This window comes from Equus caballus, chromosome 1 (genome assembly GCF_041296265.1).
Source record: "Equus caballus isolate H_3958 breed thoroughbred chromosome 1, TB-T2T, whole genome shotgun sequence".
In the NCBI taxonomy this organism is placed as follows: domain Eukaryota; kingdom Metazoa; phylum Chordata; class Mammalia; order Perissodactyla; family Equidae; genus Equus; species Equus caballus.
Genome location: NC_091684.1, coordinates 50,209,052 through 50,231,960, shown reverse-complemented (window position 1 = coordinate 50,231,960; position 22,909 = coordinate 50,209,052). Strand labels below are relative to the sequence as shown.

The window sequence follows — 22,909 nt, the reverse complement described above, 5'->3', positions numbered from 1 at the left end:
CATATGGAAAACTCACCATCCATGGTGGATTGGTGTTATCAGCATCCTCAGGTGGGAACAGAGGTGATGTGGCTCCCTTCAAGCTGAGTGTTAGCAAGCCTCAATCACCCTGCCTGTTCTCCACTTCCCCCTTGCCCTTAGAATGACCTCGCATTAACTCATCCCATTGGCCCAGGGATGTGATTGTGTTCCACTGGACCCTGGCATAGTTCTGATGGATGTATAGGTCTAAACTGGTTGACTCTGCAAGGCTTCTTGTGGTTAACTTATTTTGGGACCTGGCAATTACAAACAGACATCACAATGTAGATATTTTATAAATATCCTTTTTCAATAAGTAATCAGAGACTTAATATGCAAGTGTTGCTGCTTTGTGATGGGAAATAGGTCACTTTTCCAAAATGCTTGTTCAGTTCCTTTTTGCCAGTCATGGTGCTGGGCAGTGAGGTCAAAGCAGAGAACAAAGCATAGTTCCCGCTCTGCTGGAGTTCATAAGAATGACTACCCAAATGGTGCAATTGCAACTGGGAGAAGTATGAGGAAGGACATGCCCAGGATGTTATGAAGGGTATGGCGAAGGATGTTCTAAGGACTACAGTAGTAGCAACTCTTGGGACTTTGCTAAACATGCAGAATCATAGTTCCCCCCAGACCTACTGCAGAATCTGCATTGTAATCAGATTCCCAGGGATTCATATGCATGCTACAGTTTGAGACACACTGATGTGGAGGGAAGCTCACTGGATTAAGTGTTCCTACTGTATGGCTACTGAACAGCTACGTGACTTCTAGGTAAGTGGATTAGCCTCTCTGGGTCTCATACTCTTCCTATGTTAAAACAAAACAGAACCAAGAAAAAACCAAAAACAGCATTAATACTACTGGCTTTGAATATCACATAGAAATACTGTGAATATTAAATGAAATGGACTGAAACTTACATGAAAATGTATAAGAAAAAGGAGTTACACAAATCGAAGACATTGTTATAAAAATCATGAAGACTAGAGTAGCTCTGTGAGGTAAGAGACCTGTGATGACCTCCAGGAGAATTGGAAAAGGATTGTTTTCATAAATGGCAACAATATCCTCAAGACGTCTGTAAGGATGCAGCCTGGGTTGGGTACATTCTTCCTTGGTTGGATTTCTGTGGAGTTTCATAGAACTTAGTGTTCACGTGCACTGTTATAATCAACCCTCCAACTGAACTGGATGGTGTTTCTTGACTTGCCACTAATAGATATGAATTGTCTGGCCATGCCTGAGCTCAGATATGTACATTCTGTTAATTTCATAATCTCTCTTGGTATCAAGTGGCCTTGCATCCTTCCCAATTTTGTGGTCCCTTGAAGAAGTTATTCTGAATTTGAGAAAAGAGGTCAGAAAATGTCTACTAGAATTCTTATTTATAAATGGCAATACCTGGAATTGAAGTGCACTGTGCTAATTGCTTTGCATACATTACACAATTTAATCTGCACTAACAAGTCTATGAAATGTCTCCATTTTGCAGACGAGGAGCTGCAGGCTCAGAAGGACTAAATAAAATGCCCAGGTTCACACAGGACATCCTGACTGTGGTGACACAGTAAGGAAATGAGAGAAGCAAGACCTTCAGCTCAAAAACATCTGCCTCTAGAACTCTGTTCTTGAGCATTTGGTTATTTTGCCTCATACCAAGCAGAAGTTAATTACCTCACTGGCTCCTCATTTGGAAGGCAATAAATTTTCTCTGCAATGAATCATCCCAATCCTACCCTCAGGGATTCAACGAGTAAAATGCAACCTGTTGCATTTTCCCTAAATGTGTTATGAAACCTTGCGATGTGTTGACTACCCACCTTCCAGGTAACACTTTCTCTTTTCCAAAGCTTCAGTCTGTGACAAAATGGCTTATGTATTCTCCAGTCATTGAGCTCCATTGTTTCAGGTTATCAAATATGAAGTGAGGTTTTATAAAAGGGAGTCTTGGATCATTGTTCTGCATTCAATATACAAATAAGTTTAAATTGCATCTATAAAATCATTTAATGTAAATTTTTTATAATTAAAAAATCTCAAATACCATTTTGAGTAAATTGTTTCCAAAGAGCTCACAAGTAACATCCTGGTAAATGTGCCAATTGCTTGGGCTTAATAATAACACCTTTTGAGTGACAAGCACTCTACAGTTTATGAAGCATTTAGCGATTCTTTAAGTGCTCACTTGAATGAAATGACTTTCAAGAAAAATAGGCCAGATAGCCATTCTGAGTTAGGATGGACAGTTCCTAACTCTGGGGCATGATTAGGATGAACAGCTTCTGTAGAGACTGAGGTTAGGGTTTGAGAGAGGATCTTAAATGTGTGGTGTTTGTGTGGCCATGCAGACCAGGTTTTTGTTCTGTGTTGCTCTCTGCATGACTGTTATTTGCTGACCTTACTGGGAGCAGTCCTACTAACTGAGCAAGCTGAGGGCGAGTTGCCATGTAGGCCAGTCTGGGATCAGCAATAAGCCCAGACTTATTTATAAACCCACAGGATAGGTCCCTGAGTGTGCTCTGCCATCTCACCTGGGACCATGGTGAGGGAAGATTAGCACGAGAGCACAGAAAGTCCTCGGTGGCCACTGGGGTTTCCAGTTTGAGTCATTTGCCCTTTCGTCTGGGAGTTGGCTAAGGACTGTTCTCTGGATGATTAGTGTCCCTGGACTTCTGTACAAGGTGTGATCTCAAGGTACAGAGACTGACCTTTTGGGTGTTGCTTACGAAGTTGATTACGACTTGGATCATGGAGATCGTTTACTCAATAAATATTCATCAAGCAGTCACTGTCTCTCCGGTAGCATTCTGGGCACAGGGAAATACTGTGGTTCCCGTCCTCATGGAGCTTGCCTTCTGGTGGGGGAGGCAGACAACAAGCTGATAAACACAAGAGAATGTCAGATGGTACTAAGTGCTGTGGAGAAAACAAAACAGAGCAATGAGAAAGAGAGTTTATGTGGGGGAAGAATATTTTAGCTAGGAGGAGGGTCTCATAAACCTTTCCTGAGAAGGGGACATTGGAACAGAGGCTTGATTGGCGAGGAGCCAGCTAGGTGGAGACCTGGGGGAGGAGTGACGACTTCAGCTGCAGGTACGAAGGCTGTGAGGTACGTAGAGCTCAGCAAAACATTAGGAAATTCAGTGTGATGACAATAAACTCTCTCTAGGGATTGCAATTTCTCCAGGATTGTTCCAGGCTGATCATGTCTGGCCCCTAACTTGTGACAATGTTAGGAACCTCCATCGCTCTATTAGTCGAATTAAAAATCTGTATTTTTAAGACCATACAACTCATCTGTTTGAGGTGTTCAATTCAATGATTTTTAGTATATTTATGGAGTTGTGCAACCATTACCACAATCAATTTTAGGACATTTTCATCACCCTAAAAAGAAGCCCCATATCCATTAGTACCCATTAGCAGTTACTCCTCATTGGCCACCAACCTACTCTCCTCCTAACCCTTGAAGACTACCAGCCCTGGCAACTACTAATCTACTTTCTGTCTCTATAGATTTTCCTATTCTGGGCATTTCACATAAATAGAATCAGACAATATATAGCCTTTTGTATTTGGCTTCTTTATGGCCAAATAATATTCCATTGTATGGATATACCACATTTTATTTATCCACTCACCAGTTGTTGGACATTTGGATTGTTTCCACTTTTTGGCTCTTATGAATAATGCTGCTATGAACACTCACGTACACATTTTTTGGGAGGGCATGTTTTTCATTTATCTTGGATATATACCTGTTAGTGGAATTATTGGGTCACATGCATCTCTACATTTAACCTTTTGAGGAACTGCTAAACTATTTTACAAAGCATTTGCCCCAAATCTATAGTTTTTGGAAAAGTTTTCACGCGACCTCTAGGGGAAAAAGAACTTTTTTGTCACTCTGATAATCTTCAGAATTTCAAATGTTAAATAGGTAGATTATGAAATAAAGGCTAAAGATGAAAGCATTTGCCCTTTTCCTCTTAATTTGATCTGAGTTTTAAAACCTCCATCTATTTTCTTTAGATCTCTATTTTATGTCTATCTAGCAATCACAGCTTATTATTTAGGTCATCACCCATTTCATGTCAAAAGTTAATTATATAAGAAATTCTTCTCATTTCCATCAAGTACCTTAGGTCAGATAATAAAGGTCCAAGTTAACATGAGATTCTTTTTCATTGATTGAGATTAGATTTATTCAATTAATATTCATTGGGTACCTACTCTAAGCTAGGCATGTTCGAGGTTCTCGATATTTTCCTGGCTGTTTTCTACTTTAGGAGGTTCACTTTATTAGTTATGGGTTGAGGAATACTGTGCAGTACAAATGATTCTTACAGCTCATTTTCTATAAGAAGTCCCTTTGCAGGTTGAGTTTTTGGCTTTTGACATTCATTAGCTGCATACTTCTCCTTATAAAACATACTATTTGGGCCGCACTTAGTGAGTCAAACTTATTGTAGATTATAGTTGTCAGTGCGACAGGAGTTCCATTATCTATTTCTTTTCCCACCCCACAGCAATGTTCATTTTTTGATTTATTTGGTGGTGTATTGTAACACTATTGGCTAAGGAACCTGTTGAAAAATAATCTTGACCAGCCAAAGAAAAGTTGAACTAACAGCCTTTCCAAGAATTACATCTAAATCAGAATCCAACCCTTTAGCTCATTAAGACCGTAGTTTACAGAAGGTGGACCCAAGTTGACACCTGAGGAACGACTCAAGTCTTCTTGGTCAAAAGGCTAATTTTCAGACTGTGTTAGTCACTGGACTCTGTTGATCTCCTGGGCTGGTTATCATACCTGCCTGTCACCACAGAAACTCTTCTTGAATGAATTTCAAAAATTCAAATGCAGGTTTTGATGAGACATCTTTAAAAGATATTATATATGACAACCATTCATAATTATTGCAAATTTGTCAATGGATAGAATTTTCATCTTCTAACTATATATAGGAGAGGTAGGATCAGAACCCTAGTTGGGGTTCACTGTTATACTCATGAAAATAAGCACTTACTATGTGTTAGGCTATTCTAAGCATTTTATCTGGTTTAATTCACTCAATCTTCAGAACTACCATATAAGATGGGTATTATTCTCCTCATTTTACAGATGAGGAAACAGGCAGAGAGGACAAGGAACCTCATCAAGGTTACAAAGTTAATAGGTAGTCTTGGCTTCAGGGTGTGTGCTCTTATCCTCTATTTCATCTGCCTCTCATCATTTAACCTCTTGGAGTTTCTGTTTCTTCATCTGAAAAATTAGAAGATCAAATGCCACATTGAGTGTGAGGTTATACCTGCTAATCTCCAAGGCCTACTCGAGTTCTAAGACTCTGCTTCAAATTTAGCTGTCTCAAAAGAAGCATTCATGACTATGTGTGGTTAAGAGAAACAATCAAAGCACAAAGTATCCTGGGAATGTTAAAATACCCAGAAACAGCCTCTTTGAGTCTCCAAGGATGTCTGGAGGACCAGATTCCATGGAAGGAAATGCCCATAACCGTTATTATGCATGACATTGAGAGTTAATTCAGCTTTCCCTTGGCAGGTGCCAGAGTCTGTGTGATCAATCCAAGTATTTGTACTGTGGGTCATACCACTCTAGATTTAGCAATGTAATGGTTTTTCTCTAAGTGCAGAGTGATGGATTTGGTTATGGATAATAAGGCTATTGGCATGCCTCTGTCTGAGCCAGCTGTACTTCTGGGGTTTGATCGATGTTTGCTTGTTGCTGCCAAAAGATCTGGCCCCTTCCTTCTAAGGTCTCTTTAGCTTAATAATTAACCCTGATTCTTCTTGGTTAAGACAGGCCTATTTCCAGGGAACCTTTTGCATTTACTTTGCAGGCACCACTACTCACCATACTAGTATTGAACAGGTTTTCCACTTTTTGTTTCTGCTGCATATGTTCACCATCCATGATCATATTATCCAAACCACAAACCAGGAGACTTGAGTCTGACAAAAGAATTTTGTACCATTTCCAACTGCAAACGAAAGCTTGGAGATATATTTTAGATTTGGAGTTTCTTGGAAATTTTTATACTTTACTGGAACAATGAGATACGATGTTTGAAATTTGGACTATTCTAGAGGGTCCTGTAATTTTCCAGCAATTTTTTATAAACTCTTATGGGAAACCTGGAAGTCATCCCAAACCTTTCTTTTTACTAATCCGCATATCCATCAGTTGCATGGTACTTCTTAATCTCTCAAATTGGTCCCCCTATCTTTTCATAATTTTATAGGTTTTGGCTCAACTATTAAATCAGCCTTCTAACTAATCTCTCTCCCAGTCTATCGTCCAACATGATTTCTAAGAGTGATCATTTTGAAACACCAACTGTGTCCATCTGTGTCATCCCACTGTTTAGAATCCTTCAGCGGTTCCTCTTTGCTTCCTGGATAAATCCTTTATATGGAGACAAGAACTCACATGGCCTAACCCGTTGTAGAGGACATTTATTGTGTTTTGACTAGTCAGCATGCCAATTTGCTTTGGGAGAATTCTCTCTCCCTGAGTGAGTACTCTCAAAGTGCCCCATCTTCCCCTGAGAGATGATTATATTGCCCAAGCCAGGTCAGTCACACTCTTTCTTCTGGGACTTTGAATCTTGAACAAAAGCCTGCAAAGATGGAGAAAATAGTCAGAGCCCATTGATTTCCTGAGGAGGCTCTGTAGTCCTTGCCAACTAGATCTCCAAGTGGACCTGCGTCCTCCCCAGTTCTCCATTTACTCTATCTTGCCAAGAGATGAGAACTGTTGCTTGCAATCAAAAAGCTCTATTTTTGTTTACCTTCCACTTCCCACAAATACTCTTCCCATTAATCATTTCTACTTACCCGTCGTAGTTCCCTAGCATACTATGGGAGTCTCTCATGCCACTAAGACTTTGCTAATGCTCTTCCCTCTGTCTTGGGTTACCTCCCTCTCAACCCAAGCAATGTTTCCTTCTCGGGGTTCCCTTAATGCCGCATAGGTATCTTGACTAAGGTATTTAGTGCATTCTAGTAATTATTTACCTGTTACTCTTCTTCCCTAGATTGCAAGACCCTTTGTTTTCACATAATGGCTGGCACAAAATAAGTGATTAAGAATTATTTGATGAATGAATAAATAAGAATTGACAATATGTTTTGTAGTTCATGCATGGGGATTTATGTTATAGACAAGTGGGGATCATTTCCAGAATTCAAGAAACAGGCTGCAAGCTGTAGTTCATAGAATCATTATAAAATGCATGAGACTTGCCGTAAGGTAAATTGCTGTTGAGATTAAAGCAAATTTATTTAAAGTAGGGATGGTGATGATCACAAAGTCATGTGACAAACACAGAGCACTTATTCTACTAGCGAAGTTTTTTTTAACTAAGTAATTTTAAAATATTATTTTTAATACAACTTGGTTAAATAGTATAGTGGTTAGGAACACAGGATCAGAGTCAGACGGCCTGGGTTTAAATTCCATACCTCTGTGTTTTTTTCTTTTGAGGAAGATCAGCTCTGAGCTAACATCTGCTGCCAATCCTCCTCTTTTTGCTGAGGAAGACTGGCCCTGAGCTAACATCCGTGCCCATCTTCCTCTACTTTATATGTGGGACACCTGCCACAGCATGGCTTGCCAAGCGGTGCCATGTCCGCTTGCCAAGCGGTGCCATGTCTGCACCTGGGATCCGAACCTGCGAACCCCGGGACACCGAAGTGGAACGTGCAAACTTAACCGCTGCGCCACTGGGCCGGACCCCCATACCTCTGTCTTTTCATCTGTAAAATGGAGGAAATTGTATGTGCCTCATACCTGCTGGTTATGGTCATTCTCTGTTTGCCACTCTCCCCAACACAATCCAATTTCTGCCCTTCTTTGCTTTGCTCTGTGCCTAGGAGGTTGACCCCTCATGGGCAACATTTCCCAGGCTCCCTCAGTGCCCGGCTTCTGCTTGGCTTTGGTCAATGGTAGGCACCACCAAGAGATCTGAGAGCAGGGAGAGAGGTGGGGGTATTCTTTCCACATTCGTTTGGCACTTTGGCAATAAAACTCATCTCTTCCCAATTCCAGCTCCCTTCAGGGGGGATCCCTCCTTTGCAGGTTTGTTCTCCCAGGAGCTGGTGACACTAGGTCTCCCTTTGTTACTCCCCAGGACCAGTAGTTGCTTCCTACTGTCCTTCGTCTTTGAGTGTCTCTTGTTGATTCCTTTAACCCTGCCCATTTCGCTACAAACATATTTTCCCTTAAGATTCCTTCACTTGACTACCTGGGACAAATTCTGTTTCCTTCCTGGACCTTGACTAATACACTGCATATATTAATTACTTAAAAATGTGAACTATTATTATATTAACTTATTAATATTAAATATTTAAATAATTAAATTAAACAGATAATTATCAATGTTAAATATTATCATGGTATTAAAACACACACGGCAATTGAGTAGAAGGCAGGATTCACATGCATCTTTAAAATAAAACAGACGACCTCAAACATTTCACTTCTGCAGCTGGTTGTTTTGCCTATGGTTTGGAATAACTCCCAAGTACTTTGATAGAAAAGCTTAAGAAGCTCTACAATGTGGTGGGTGGGGGGATAGAGATGAGCATACCCATACAAAGTGATGGGGTGGATGGGGGAAAATGCATTCACTCTGTTAGATTCATTCTATCTCTGTTGATTTCTGTCTACGTTCAAAATCTTACGGAAATACTTGACTTTACATTTTTTTCCCTCAAGGGTATACCTTTCTTTATAATTTTTAGTTTCATGGGTTTGCTACCATCTACTAAATCATACGCAATAAACCAAAGTTGCAGCATGCCGAATAGATCTAAGGTGACCATATTTTCCAAATAAAAAACGTTTACTTGCTGAAATCATGGGGCAAAGTTTTGGACTGCCCACAAATTTTGGACAGTGTAGACCCTTTACATAGAGGAGAGGTCATGCTTTTTCTCCTACATCATGTAATAAAGAAGAGAAGAAGGCTAACACAACATTTTGACTGAAATATTGTTTGGAGCTGTCTGAAACTTTGTTATGTAATACACAGAAGTCAGACACATAGGCACATTAAAAAAATTGGCACTGTTTCATGAAGAGATTCGATTCAATGGTCTTTGTTTATTTTAAAATAATATTCATCATTTCCACCTGTATTTTCACAAAAAGAAATTGGATCCATCGGTACATTTGAACTTGACAGCCTACCTTTGGGAATAAACCCTTCTCAGATAATTTATTATCTAATAGGATTACATCAGAGATCTTGCAAGCTGAATTTGTAACACACGATTCCATGAGTGAATTAAAATGTCGGAAATGACCTTAAATTATCCTGAACACATGAGGTAATTTTATCCCTCTCTCTTTCGTCTTTGTGCAGACGTTACTGTGGGCCAAGTGCTGTGCTGAATCCTGGGAACAAGCACAGTGAGAGGCCAGATAGCCTAATCTTACAAGTGTGGACCGTGGACTCACACTGCCTGTGTTTGCCTTCTGTCTTTGGTGCCCTCTAATTTGGGGCAGCTCACTTAACCTCGTGCAGCCTTAGCTTCCCATCTGTAAAATGGGTAAAATGTAGCACTTGCCCTATGGGATTAAATGAGATAATTCTTACGATTACTTGGAATAGAATAGAACTTGGCAGAGTAGGGCAACTGAAGAATTTCAATGATCCCTTGCAGCAAAACAATCACTGACAGTTGAGCATGCATTCATTCATTTGCTCATTTGTTCATTCATTCATTCAACAAATGTTCACTGAGCCAAGTTTTAATTTGCTGCTGCTACTGTGCTCTAGGGAACACTGACGAACAGGGCAGAACTGGCACCTGTTCTCCGGAGTTTATAGTTTTGCTATGTAAACAGACAATGAGCACATTAAAGATGTCATAATTCCTATATACAGAGATATACTGGGTGCTTTGGAAACTGATGTACATGAAGGCGTAGCTCGTTTTTGGTTATGGCCTTGAAACCATATGATGCAAGTCAAAAGGATGTCAAGTGGAAAGTGCATATATGTGTACATACACACACACACAGGAGGACATGCACATTCTATGTAATTTTACATTTCCGATCTACTTTTATGAGAAAATAGAGTGATGGTTCAGAGCAAGGTTCTCTGTAGCCTGGAGGCCTGGATTCGAACCCAGCCCACCCCTCATTAACTGTAGGCAAATTCTTTAACTTCTCTCTACTGTCTTTTTATCACCAGCAAAATACAGATGATAATAATTCCACCTACTTCTTAGGTTTATTGTGAGCCTTAGATGAGTTAATACATGTGAGATGTCAGTCCTCAGTGTTAGCTCTTACCAGCCCTGAATCATTTTTCTAAGGTGCAGTGGGAAGAGCACAGGCTTAGCAATCAGCGAGACTAGGGTGTGAATCCCTCCAACATTTAAGGATTGAGTGACTCAGCAAGTAACTTAACCCCTCTGAACTTCAGTTTCCTCGTCTGTAAAATGGACATAACAATACTTATCCACATGAGATTGCTTTGAGGGGTAAATGAGATAGCATAGTTCTTGGCAATGACCAGGCACTCCAAGAACTACATTCATCCCTTTTCCCCCTTCCCCGAAGACTAAAACATCCTTTGAGCCAGAAAGCATGATGAAAATAAAGGCAAGAAAAAGATGAAATAATATTCTGGAGAATTGCAAGTAAAACGATGATATAGTATGTCTTTAAGGTCATTTTTAACACTTGAAAATTTGTCCTTTTAAACCAAAGCTCCAGGAGCATAAGAGGTAATGATTTATCCACTTCTCTTATTTTCTGATCTTTTTATCTGTTAGGGTGTGAGAGAATGAAACGGAATTAATAGAATGATCTTTAGATCTCTGAGCTAACTGCTATAAAAACTCTAAATTCTATTTTTATTTTTGGTTATTTTTATTTGGAAGTGTAGTGTCTTTGTAGCTACACTTTCATTCATAAACAGGGGAAGAACGACGAGAGCAGAAGAGAAGAAGCCTGCCCTGGTGTAATAAGTCAGGAAGGAAAGTCTCGTTAGCTGGGCAAGCGCTGGACCAGTGACTCAGGTGCTGTGCAAAGGTCCCATCCCCTGCCAACCAACTGATGCCTTCCTCTGTCCTCCATGTTTCCGGCTTCCTTGCTGGGATGAAGACAGCAGAGCAATTTTAGGTTAATTTCTCCATCTTATTCTCTAAAGGATTGAGGTAGCAGATGGTCTAAGAAGCGTGAAACTTCGTATAAATCACAAATCACAAATTCTTAATAAATGCTCCATAATAATAATAATACAAGGCAAAGAGTGATCGCCTTTGCTCAGGGCATCGTTTTTGTATCAGTTTTTCTTTAAATGCTTTCCCTCAGGTTTCTTTCTTCCCAAGGGAGGTTCATCTAAATCCAGCTCATTTAATGACCTGTCTTTTTTTCTTACTCCATCTTGTTGAAAGTCCATCGACTTCTGGGCCCAAGAGAGATCCAAAGGGCAGGGGCTGCACAGAACTGCAAAGCCAGCACTATTAAACTTATCTAACTCTCACCTTGCAAGCAGATCTTGCATCTTCGTGTCACTCGGATGAAAACTCTGGATGGTAGGGAGGTGGTTTTAGTCTTGTCTCTGCCAACTTGCTCCCCACCCCCCTCCACCCTGGGGGGTGATCAGGAGCACATTCCTTGCTTCTCTGGGTCAAATTCCATTCATAGGTAAAGCATCTGGGTTGGATTAGATTTCTGAGTTCTCTTGCATGTCTAAATGCTCTGCTGAGGTGTGACTGAATGATGAACCTTTATGAGGGGGTAGGGGTAATTTTCACATTCCAGCCTGGCATTAATCCCCTAAACCAAGAGGCCACCACTGCCCACAGAGCCAGCTTCCATGCTCCCTAAGTTCTGCAGGCAGTACTTTATTCACTACATTATGAGTCTGGACCCCCAGCCTTTTGAGTTTTTGACCCCCGAGATCCACTTTTATGCCAAAGTTGGGATCATACTGTGTGTAAGGATGAGCTCATTTCAGTTCTTAGTTGATAGAACTGGCCTGAGCAGACATGGGAGTGCTGGTCATACACTCTTTTTAAAAAAAATCTGGGAAGACTTGGTGGAGATGAGAACAGAGACACAGAACTTCCCTATAGCCTAAAAGTCAGTAAACTGTGTAGAAAGGAATGGTGTGGAGCAAAAGGGATGAACCACTGTTTTCATACTTGTGAGAAAACTTGAGTGTGGTCAGGGTCCACAGGTTTTTTGAACTCCCATCTCACACAGACTCCATGATGCTGGCAAGATGAGAAAACTGAGGCTCAGGAAGGTTAGGCAGCTTAATCTGGACTTCAGAAACCTACGCTTTGCAAGGCGTCTTTGTATAGGTCAGAACCAGAGGTGGTCAGTGTAAAAAGGGAATTGTCATCCTGGGGGATGGATGGCTCTAGCCGCCTTTGAGAAGCTAGTAGGAGGTATGGTGCCCTTCTCAGAAATATGTATACACACAGGAACACAAAAAGTGCTTATCTCTTTAGGAGGTTCCCACACCCGGCGAGCCCCTGGTACCTATGGACCGTCCCCAGTCTGCTGCAGTGACTCTCTGCGGGGATGCAGCACACATCCATCTCAGCGTCCTTGCCCACTACCTGTCAGCCAAAGATAGGAGTGTATTGTTAGTGCAGTCCACCTGGGGGACAGACTGAATGTCCTTAGATGCCGCCTCCCTCCCTCAGCACCCTGTGTGCACTGCGGGGGCGCCCCCCTTTTCCGTGGAGCTGTCACAAAGAACAGCACTTGGCATCCTCACTCCTCACTGCCCAGGAGCACCGACTCCACAAAGTTCTGGTGCCCGTTTCTCTGGGATCACTGCCAGCTGGGTATACAGCTCCGGCCAGGAGGGCGCCCGGCGGCCCCCGGAGCCTGGGAGACCAGGGGCGACTCGTACTCCTTTCTCCACTCCGGCTCCCCCCAAGTGCGCACGGTTCTTGGCTGGCGCGCGCGAACACGCGGTGGGCAGCCGGGGCGCAGCGGCGCCGGGGGCCGCGCGCGTGTGCTCACTGAGAGGGCGCCTGGCCGACGGTGTCCACCTCTCCAGCGGCCCTGGTGGCTCCGGGCCGGCCTCAGACCACGGCCCGGGCCGCGTCCTCCCTCTGCCTGGCCGGCCTGCCCTAGCCCGGCCCGAAGGAGCCGCGAGAGCAGAAGCAGCGCCCCTACCGCCCGCTTTTCCGCCTCCATCTCCTCCTCCTCCTCCTTCCCCCAGCCAACCGCGCAGTTACAACCGGTTCAGACTGGCCAGGGTGCCCCGCAAAGAAGAGAGAGAGGGGGGAAAACGCAGGGAATAAGTTCCAGGGGAGAAGGAGAAGAAAGAGAAGGTGGAGCTCAGAGGAGGGGGCCGGCTCCCTCCCTCCAGGTGGCCGCCGCCGCCGCCGCCGCGGGGCTCGGCGGGGGCGGAGGGCGGCGGCTCCCGGGGCCGCGCGCGTAGCGGGACCAATTGCCCAACACTCCGGCAGGAGCCGGGCCGGGCCCGGGCCCCGGGATAAATAGCCGCCCGGCAGGGAGCGGCAGGGGAGAGCGGCGGCCGCGGTCCTCGCCGCACCACCCGCCCGGCCTGCCTGGGCCACCGCGCCCTGTGCTGCGCCCCGGCGCCCCCGCCGAGGCCCGTACCCAGGTAAAGGGCTGGAGCTCGCGGGGAGGGTCCCAAGGGTCGGCGGCTGCCCGCATTATCTAGCCGCCTGGAGGCGGGAAGTGACTCCTCCGACTCTGAGCGGTAGGGGGAGGCAGCGGCGACGCTGTCACCGGCGGCCGAGCAGCTTGGAACCGGCTTCTTGTTTGGGGTGTGTGAAAGTGTCCTGGCGCCCGCTCCTTCATACCCTCTTTTTGATGGAGTGCTTCTCCGCGGTGGAAGAGTTTTCCCAGGAATCTGAGGGTGGCATTTTGCACGGAGTTGGAAGAGAGAAAGAAAGGGGGAGAGAGAGAGAAAGAGGGAGGGAGGAAGAGAAAGGGGGACCGAGCCCTCGGTTTGGGTTCGGGGTGGAGATCTGCCCAGGGACTCCCCAGACTGCTTTTGGGGCTGCTGGTGGCAGAGCGATGAGTGGAGGGAATGGAACCCAAGTGGGCCTCTGTTTCCCAGAGGGCAGCGAGGCCTACAAGTGCTCTGGTTGGGAGCTGGTGCACGCAGGTGCCCCCGGGAGGGTCGGGCTTGGGGTGCCCGAGGTGCTCCTGGGCTGGGAGGAAAGCAGCGCCCTGGGCTGGTGGATTCTGCACCGCGCGCCGGTTCAGCACCACCGGGTCAGCCCCGGCGAGCGCAGGAGCACAGCCTCCGCCACCGCCGCGGAGGCACCGGCATCTCGGCCGCCGGGACGCCGAGCGGGGACTTGGGAAAACTTGGTGCTTAATGCTCCATCTGTGGCTCGCTCTAGGTAACCTGCTCTGGCTTCAGCAGCGTTCAGGTACTTTGGAGAGACCATTTAAAAACTTAGTCATCAAAAACAAGTCAGTGCTTCTTGGAATACCAGGTCTAATCCAGCACAGGTCAATCCATCTGGGAGGATTAGGCAAGATTTACCTTAAATATAATACTTATATAGTAAGTTATTTAATATAACAATTTTTTAAACAATTTCCTGGGTCACGGTTAGTTTGGGTGTATTTTAAAAAAATCTTCAATTACTTGGATGATAGTTCAGATTGCAGGTGGATCCCCCCACCTCCCCCCGTAGGACTTTTCAGTTGTTCCATCAGATTCTGTTCGTTTGGTATGTCCTAACAGTTTCTTGACTTGGGGTGGCTTCAGCTCTGAGAAATTGTTCTGGCTGGTTCAGGCAGAGCACTGAGGCAGGGAGAGAAGATTCTGAATGAAAGCTGGAAATGCAAATAACAGGGTTAGTACCCGTATCATTGCCAGAAATAAATTTGTTTTCTTTTTAAGGCCCTGGGAAGTGGAAATTACATGATAAAATAGTTTGTCTGCAATTTTCCAATAACATACTTTTAGCACCACTGGCTGCCTAAGAACATCCTTCTCTGTTTCTTCCCTTTTGTGTGTGGGTGAGTGGAGTCACAAGGACCCTTCATATCTATAGAATGAATGTAAGGAGGGACTAAAGATGTGGAGAGGTAGATCAGGACCCTGGGCAATCTTTTCCCACTTCTGACTTTGACTCTGAAAAGATAGTGATGGTGTGCATTGGTTGGTGTCTAAATCTGTATCAGGGCAGATCATGGTGCTTTGGCGGTGTATCTGGTCATGAAACTAGAGCTGGAGGATGACAATTAGACAGATTTGGTTGGATTTTCAAGCTTTACTTCTTCACCCCAATTCTTTGAACCCCTACTTTTTGTAGTGTTTTTCTCCAGTGACATATCTCTTGAACTTAATTCATAGAATGCAATTGCGTCTAGAAGGCCAGTGTGAAGGTGCAAAAGAAATGATGTTTTGCTTGTATAACTACAGCTTTCCAAGAAAGTATCACTGAGTGACTAATTTTGATTAAAGAGTGCAAGAATGCATATATTTTGATCTAGTTGGCCTTTTCTTTGAGAGGTTCTTTGTAGACACCAAAGTATCTCCTGTAGATAAGGAGATTGAATGATAACTTAAAATTGAGTTTGAGGAAAGATGGTCCCCACCTTCAAAGAGTTTAATCTGGTGGGAAAGATAGGCGTGTTTACAAAGATCTACAACACAAGATAGTATAAATGGAGTCATGACAGGAACATCAGTGGTGTGCTATTGAGTGGCCGAGAAAAGGACAGGTTCATTCAAGGTTAAGAACTTGTGGTGGCTGTAGCATTTCAGCTGGGACTTGAAGAAGGAAGATTTCCTCGATGGAGAGGCCTGCTCGAACTAGGAAATAGCACAGAGGTAAGGAAGTCTGGTATGTTCAAAGGAAGCAGAGCAATTTGGAGTTTGGAAGTTAAGATAACTTAAGATCATCCCAGCCTGGAGCCTGGAATTTAAGATAGATAAGTTTGGGAGATAAGACGCAGCTGGAGTATGGAGAGCATGACAAGCTATGCTAAGAAATAAGATGTGATTGAACAGTATTATGTTTATATCAACAACGTTAGCATCTTTAACTGAAGTTTATGCCTTGAAGTTCAATTTTGTGAGCTTCCCCCTAAAATAAATAAATGAATAAAATCTTAATGGTATTTACTTCTTATCAATGTTACTGTAAAAGAGTAATGTGTTCCAAAGAGCCTTCAATGCTTCATTTAAATCCAGCAGTTTTTTCCTCCAAAATCTGCAATCTTGTGGTATAACAACTCTTAGTTTATTAAAACTTTGGATAGGAAAACACCTCCGCTTTCCTGGGCCAATATGCAGAGTAAACCCACTTTCTATTTTCTGTTTCAATTGTCAATAACAATAATAATTATTATTAATGTTTACTAACGTGATATGTTAAGTGAGCCACATACCTTTTTTTTTGTTTTTTTTGAGGAAGATTAGCCCTCAGCTAACTACTGCCAGTCCTCCTCTTTTTGCTGAGGAAGCCTGGCTCTGAGCTAACATCCATGCCCATCTTCCTCTACTTTATATGTGGGATGCCTACCACAGCATGGCTGCCAAACGGTGCCATGTCCACACCCGGGATCGGAACCAGTGAACCCCGGGCCGCCGAGAAGCGGAACGTGCAAACTTAACCGCTGCGCCACAGGGCCGGCCCCATCGACATACCTTATTTTATCTAGGGAGCCATAATTTTTATCTCAGACTAAGAATTTTAATCGGGTCGCTCAGCTAAGTAAATGATGGGACCAAGAAGTCTGTCTCGAGAGACTATCCTTTGAACAATTGTGCTATCACATAACAAGGGCATAATGCGTGATAACTATTATTAATAGTAGTTACAAATTGGGCCCGCTACCTGTAGGAATGTTTCTCTATTTTTTTCTTTGCATCCTCATTCTCATCACTTTTATTTTATTTTACTTTGTTTTTTAGATTGAGATATAATTGACATATAACATTGTATTACTTTTAGGTGTACAACATAATGATTTGGTATATGTACATATGGTGAAATGATTACCACAATACGTTTAGTTAACATTCCCTCACCACACGTAGTTACAATTTTTGGTGATAAAAACTTTTAAGATCTACTCTCTTAGCAATTTTCAAATATACAATACAGTACGTTAACTATAGTTATCATGCTGTACATTACCCATTGTTCTGATTAATTGTACTTTACAGATTCAATGATGGGACATATTACAATGCTGTAACACATCTTCAAACTGTTATATCATCTTGTACTTTTATGACCCACTCAAAAGAAGCCCTTAAGCTCTTTGAGAAGAGATGGGATGTGGGATGAGAAAAACATTAGTAAATGTGACAGCATTGAACACAAAGACCAGACCTGCCAGATGCTCTTAAAGACTGTCAGTTTCAAGTATTCTTCTCATTATTCCCAATAAACCCTCGAATGCACCAGATCTTTTCGTATTTCAGAATCCCATCTATGTTGTTATGTGTCTTGATTTTTCTATTCTGAAAGTGATATAGCAAATATACTAGTTTGTACATGACATACTAATGTGTGTATTCAGACAAAAAACTGGATTCTACATAATCATGTACAAATTATGCAAAACATATACTAAGCAAAAGGACACACCAATGTAGATAGCATCATCATAGATTTTTTCACCAGAACTAGTACTTGGGCCAAGCTTTGTGGGATATGGGTTGTGTGGGATAGAGATAAACTGAAACAAGAGCCTGGCAGTCTAGAGAGCATGATAAGAGTGTGGGATACAGGAAGATGATCATATCAACTTGTATCTAAGTGTCAGGCCCTCATTTTGCCTACATTTAACTATTAAATCTCTAGATCTTTTCATGTTTTCTCAGACTCTGAATGGTTTACAAATTCTGTTTTCTCTTGTGAGCCTGGGAGCAGGACTTGGAAATAGGCTGGCTGTTCGCTGGATTGGTCAGTAAGGAATCTTGATTCTGGTCTCCCTAAACCTCAGTTTTCTCATACAGATGAAGAAACTGAGGAGCTGATAAAATTGCTGGTGGCAAGTTTACAAGATTCACCCAGGGGGAACAGGCATCATAAATGACCAGAGCAGACTAGGGTTGGAGGGTGGGGAGAGCACAGGTGAAACTCTAAAAGCAAGTTAACCTTTGTCCTGTGTCAGGGAGACACTAGGGAGTGGAAGGAACTGGAGTGAACGTGCCCATGCACTGATGGCCAGAGTTACTCAGTTCCAGCCAATTGTTAGATAAGAAGGAGGGCCCACTGTTGCCAGATCTTCTGATTTTTCAATACAATATGGAAATTCAGATTTGTATGTGAACTCTTCCAGTTTTAAAACATTGACAATTCACTCAAAATTTCTGAAAGTAAAATAAAAATTGGGTGGGCCAGACAAAACACCTCTGGAGATCTAGAGATCAGATTTGGCCTGAGTGCTGCCAATTTGTTAGATCGTTTCCAAGGTTCCTTCTGGCTTCAACTTCTATGATCCTATACTCAATCCGTTTTATCTCTAACCCATATCTTCCCCTTTGCTAAAACATATTCTAGTACTCGCCATATCTAAAATATGAGAGCTTTGGAGGCGCTCTTTGGCAAGTGCTGGACTATGATAGACCTATAAGGCCTTTAAGGTCAAAAGATGTCCTTTTTCAGTGAACATGCTGTTGACATAATTCAGAGGCCTCAGCAGTTAAATACTTGTGTTAATTATCCTTTTCAGAGACAATTAGTGTGGTTTAATTCCAGGACCTAGAGTTGTTTCTCTAAACATTTTCCTTCCTGCTCTTCCTTCTCACCCCACTGTGAGGTAATAACCAGCTAGGAAATTGATCCTGGTTTCTACTTGGGCAAGGTGTATTTATAGACTTGACTTATGGTGCTCAGACGAAGAAATCTTCATCATCTTTACCCTGGCAAGATTTCACCATGTAGTCTGTCTGTCTTCTCAAACATAGAGCTCTTTGGGGATGTCCTTGAATTGCAGCTAGGTGAATAAGTTGAGTTAGGCTTTGATGAGCTGCGTTAATACAGCAGTTTAGTTTTTTTTTTTTAAGTATGTTTATATGGATCCAAAAGATAAAAATGAAAACGAAAGTAATGGATTTGCATATGAATCCAATTCCACATTATTTTGAATAACTCTGACTCCTAGGAGAACTATGCACTAAAATTCTTTAATGTAAAATTTTTTTTTAAAGCTTGGATTCTTGAATTTGACTGGCTAGGACGTGTTCTTCATTTTATATCAATGAGCTATTTTACAAACAAGTGGACTGACTGTGTCTGAAGAGCTCAGAGTAGATATTGACAATGAGAAGGAAGCATCTGAGTAAATAAAACAAGATTGGCATGTTCAGAGAAAGCACATACCTTATTGTGACTGAGCTGACTGTGAGAAGACAAACAGAAGGCTCTGAGCTACCGTTTGTCCTTGTCTTGGCTCCAGCGATGTCACATTTCCTTGTACTTCAGAGGGTACATTAACTGTGTTTGGATGTTTAACATTTAAAACAAAGTCTAAAAGAATCAGGTAATTATCTGATTATTCGAGAGATACCATCTGATGTTATATTGGTAAAAAATTTGGATTAAAAAATCAATTTCTGTATTTTTACCCGTGTATTTGGGTAGTCCTTCAGATTCGATGATGGAAGCAGGCTCTAAGTTTCATGGAGGTGGGGACCACATTGCCATCACTCCATAATACCTTCTAAATCTACTCGATTCATTTTGTTGAATGAAAGATATTTGATTAATCAATATACAGGAGATTTAGGTAAGAATGTTTTCTATGCATTCATTCATTCTCTTCATAAAGATTTATTGAGTTTTTACTATGTGCCAAGCACAATTCATAGTGCTGGGGATATGGGCGAGGCTTATGGGTTAGATACCTTAACAAATAATAACAATATATTGTGATAAATGTTGTAATAGCAAGGCTGCCCAATCGCTGTGAGCCCTGTGAGGAGGAATGACTAACTGTTGGAGCGTCAGGATGGCATCAAGTAGCCCAAGACTTTGAGCTAAGTCGTGAAGGAAAAGCAGGAGTTTGTCAGGAGGCTGATTGGAGAAAGCATTACAGCCCTCTCTACCAGCTGGTGGGAACTGAGGGCTCAAAGGCATGGAGGAGGGAAAGAGTCTGGCTTAAGTACTGAATTGTGACAGTGACCTGGGGAACACAGGTTTGTGCGACGTCCTAGAGAGGTGTGGGGTTGGGAGCCAGATTGTTGTAGATCTTTAGACAAAAACCGAAAGAATCAGATAACTAGCTGAGTGTTTAAAGATCTAAATATTAATAGCATGTGGACAAAACATGGATTTGGAAAACCAGTTTTTTCATTTTTATTTATAAGTGTTGAATAACATTGATTGATGGAGGGCTGTAAGCTCCATGAGGGCAGCAACAATCATCTTTGATTTTCTTGTGCATTTATGATAATAAATTAAAGAAAAAACTTGTTGTCTGCTAATGGGTAAACTGTGAGCAGTGAGGAACCACTGAAAGATTTGAAAGGTTGGAAGCAGAAGTTGAGATGATCAGAAGCATGGTTTGAAAATATGGCTCTAGCGGCCGCCTGACAGATGCATTGCAGCAGGAAGAGACTGCAAGCAGAGGGATTCATCAGTAGGCGCTGTGACTGTCCAGGGATTTGCAGAGAAGATGGAGAGCAAGAGTCTGGTTGCAGAGCTCTTTGTCTGCAGGACCGTGTTCCTGATTGACATGGGACGCTGGAGAGGAGGAACAGGGAGGGCATGAAAGGGGCTTTCTGTTTTTGGGCAAATGGAGGTATGGTGATGTTAGTTTTCCCCGTGAAATTCAGGAGGAAGAATTATGAATATGTTGAGTGTGAGGGGCCTGAGAACATGCAGATGAGCTCTTGACATAGAAAATGGTGAGAAATTGGTTAGAAATGTGGATCTGGAGTTCTGAAGAGAGGTCTGGCCTGAGAATGGAGACTTTGGACTCTGCCCTTGGCATATCTGTGATCATTTGATGAGGCTAGAGAGAGCCTGTGGGGAGTCATGTGGGAGTGGGCTCAGGAGAGTTAAGGAGGCAGCGGTTTGCAAAGAAGAAGAGAGAGGTAAACAGTATCAAGGCTGAGGGGGGTGCAGTGGCTCAGTGATGAGGAGGTAGGGGGCACCACAGGGAGAAGACTTTTCTTGTTTGGGTGCATGACAGCCAGAAAACACTGAGCTGGGGAATGATTAGGAGGTGAGAAAGTGGAGGCAGGGAGAGGACTTTTTCAGGTTCTTCTGAAAAAGCCTTTAAAAGATGCAACAATATCTATGAACTTTTACTGTATGCCAAGGACCATACCTAGTGCTTCATAGAGATTATTTCTATATTCCTCATAAAAATCCTGAGAGGAAGGAGTTCTTACTATTCCTATTTTATAAGATGAAGAAATAGAGAAGTTTGTTAACTTGCTTAAAGTCACATGGCTGATGGCAGAGCCTTAACTATGAACCCAGGAGAAATGACTCCAGGATCCCTGTTCTAGACCAGGGACTTTCAGTGTTTTGACTGTGACCCACAGTAAAATGTATTTTACAGCCTGGCCCTGTACACATACTCAGGCACATATATAAAGACTGAAATAGCATTGAACTCAAAATAATGCTGAACCCTTACCATCATGCTGAGGGTGCTCTTATGTTTTCTATTCTCATTTATTTTATTCTGTTCTAAATTCCAGTTTTACAAAGTGCTGTGCACAGTCCACAATTGATTTCACAACCCATGAGGCAGAGTTTGAACAACACTGCTCTAGACACCACTTTGTGTTGCTTCCCAAACTGTAGCTTAATACTCTTTTCTATTAAACTCAACAAACATTTATTGAGTGCCTACTATATGCATAGATATGGAAAGAACATAAAGCATATAAGATGTGCCTTGATCCCAGGGAATTTTCAGTGTAGTGAAGAGAAAGGGAGAAAGACGAGTCAATGGCTAATTATAATGCCTGCCAGAGTGAAATAAGAAAAGAGAGGTGTAAGCAACATATCGTGGAAGCATACAGGAAAGAGTGATTAATGTCGGCTCTGAATATATCTTGATTTAACTAGTAGTGTTTAGTGTCTTTTGTGCTACGAGAATATTAAAAAGCTTTTATGAAATGAATAGAAATGTCTTTGGTAAAGACTTTGATGCATAAAGACTAAAGGGGTCTGGCCCGGTGGCGTAGTGGTTGGGTTCACACTCTCCACTTCGGTAGCCTGGGGTTTGTGGGTTCAGATCCCAAGTGCAGACCTACACCCTGCTCATCAATCCATGCTGTGGCAGCATCCCACGTACAAAATAGAGGAAGAGTGGCACAGGTGTTAGCTCAGGGACAATCTTCCTTAAGCAACAAGAGGAAGATTGGCAGTAGATGTTAGCTCAGTGCCAATCTTCCTCACCAAAGGAAAAAAAAAAAAAGAATAAAGGCTAAAGGAGATTTGGAGACCATAATATTCTGTGTATTATACTCAAAGGTCTGAAGTGGTCAGAGTATAATAAATATTATTTAGATATCAGTTTGTTCAGTATAAGCCCCTGAATGATGTCAACAAGTTGAGTCGTATTAAAAGTATCCATTAAAAAAAGTTTTAAAATCAAGGTGCATTCATTAAAAAAAAGTTTATAATCAACTTCCCAAAGTAAAAGAATGCAGCCATAGTGACCCTTTATGAACCCGCATGAAGTGATAACTCCTGGGTTAAACGGAGAGAGGCTTAAATAGAATGTAGTAAAATGCCTGTGGACACTGGGGTAGACTGACGATTATTAATACCTACCTCATAGAGCTTTGTGTAGATTAAAAAGATAACATTTGAAAGTCCTTGGCACTGTGTCTGATACCTAGAAAGTGTTAATAGAAAATGGTAATTAAAAGTTATTCCATGATATAGTTAAGTAATAGTATATTTA

At 42.4% G+C, this 22,909-nt stretch overlaps 1 protein-coding gene and 1 long non-coding RNA gene across 4 annotated transcripts in view; one reads left to right on the top strand and one right to left on the bottom strand.

Annotated features, from left to right (window-relative positions):
• Positions 1 to 6,525: 6,525 nt before the first annotated feature.
• On the bottom strand, positions 6,526 to 13,783 carry LOC138923560 (uncharacterized). The gene is made up of 3 exons (XR_011437303.1): positions 13,655 to 13,783; positions 12,557 to 12,636; positions 6,526 to 6,662 (listed from the first exon to the last, which is right to left on the bottom strand). It is a non-coding gene; the product is annotated as an uncharacterized lncRNA (long non-coding RNA).
• SLC16A9 (solute carrier family 16 member 9) overlaps positions 12,757 to 22,909 on the top strand; it is a 58,302-nt gene continuing 48,149 nt past the window's right edge. Inside the window, exon 1 of one of the 3 annotated variants that reach the window (XM_070262933.1) lies at positions 12,757 to 12,962. The gene's annotated coding sequence lies outside the window, so the exon portion shown is untranslated. Of the gene's footprint in view, positions 12,963 to 13,025; positions 13,659 to 15,713; positions 15,855 to 22,909 lie in introns of those variants that run through there. The other 2 variants (XM_023643563.2, XM_001503406.7) reach the window with 2 other exon arrangements.